The sequence below is a fragment of the Didymella exigua genome (assembly GCF_010094145.1).
Source record: "Didymella exigua CBS 183.55 unplaced genomic scaffold M421scaffold_63, whole genome shotgun sequence".
In the NCBI taxonomy this organism is placed as follows: Eukaryota; Fungi; Ascomycota; class Dothideomycetes; order Pleosporales; family Didymellaceae; genus Didymella; species Didymella exigua.
The window spans coordinates 51,011-52,582 of record NW_022984837.1 but is presented as its reverse complement, the minus strand read 5'-3'; positions in this window follow the sequence as shown (position 1 = coordinate 52,582).

The window sequence follows — 1,572 nt, the reverse complement described above, 5'->3', positions numbered from 1 at the left end:
TATATCTCTGCCTAGTATAAGGAGACAGATATACCCTACAATTAGAAGCTCTTAGTCTCTAAGAACAGTTAGATAAATAACACACTTAGCCTTAAGTAGTTAAAGTACTTTAATATGCATATAAAGACACGTTAGGTAGGAGTGTATAGGTTGCTTATCTTAGATAGCTATAAGAGCTATCTTAACTAGGAGTTTAAGGACTATTACCTAGAGAACTAAATCCTTACTCTCTATATACTACCTTACTTATTACACATCCTCTAGCTACTTAACGTAGTCTGTTTCTTGCTATTAAAGCACAAGTACTCCTAATATATTTAAGACTTAGCACGCTAACACGTCTTCTATATTAACAAGGAAGGCTTCCTACTAGCCTTAAGGGACGCGTTCCTTAATATATTTATAAAGGTTAACTACTAAAAGGCCTTTAATGCATTAGGGCTTGTTCCTACTAATACGTAGGTAGTGTTAGATTGCCTTAAAGTGCGGCTGCATACCCTACTAGCAGTACCTCTACCTAAAACACTATAGCAATCTAAGACGCTAAGTAATACACATAAGTTTAGGTCTTAATCTAAGCTTATAAGTAACTCCTTCTAATAATTACTAAGTATAGTGCAAGAGGGGTCCTTAAAGCTTATAAAAGGGGCTAAAGAGATGCTGTATAAAAACATCCTTATTAAGGCCTGCATGCAAGAGCTTAAAGAGTAATTAGCAGTAATAACTAAGAGAAAATTGCGTAAGAGAAAGCAGATTTAGCATAGTGGCACACTTAAGTATGGCCTAGCAGCATCGCAGGTAGCTGCTGAGGCGTGTGTAGCAGCTTAGCTATCTAAGAAGACTTAGGGTAGAGGTAGTTAACTAGGAGCTTAGTTAACTGTTCAGCGCTGTAGGAACTGCAGCAAAACTAGACATAACGCATAAACGTGCTAGGAGGGTGCAGAAACATCTTCTAAATCTAATGCAAGCACGCAGTATGCTAGGTTACTATTTAATAGCAAGTAGTTGTAGTTGCAGTAACTTATGTTAGTTGTGCCAAGAGAAAGTGGCCAGTTTGGTGATATGGCCGGCTCAGTGATAATCTACGTTACCTCTTAGCACTTAAGCTAATAAGAAGTATATCACAATAGGATACCTAGCTAGCTAAGTATAACTAGGTAGCTATAGAAGTAGAGACATACAAAGTTGCTAAATTATTATTATTAAATATAATAATAAAGGAATTCCTAACAGCTATAAACAGGGTTACACCTATCTAGGCTACAAGCTTTTAAGTAGGCTGGCGGATGGGTAGGGTATGCTTTTTTACGTTTTGGCTTATAGCTTCTTAACTAGCAGAGATACGCTTACATAATCTATTATTTGATAGAAGCGCCTAGTATTGCGCCTTCTAATAAAAAAAGAATTAGCTTATTCTGCCTTGTATTAGCTGAGTTATTAACACTACCTAGCAAAGTATACCTATTATTGGGTATGCTTGCTAGGTACCCCCCCTTTTTTAACGTTTTCTAGCCTCTAGCTTGTTCAGTTTAATAGTTATAACAAAACCTTCTACTACAAAAATGTAGAGGT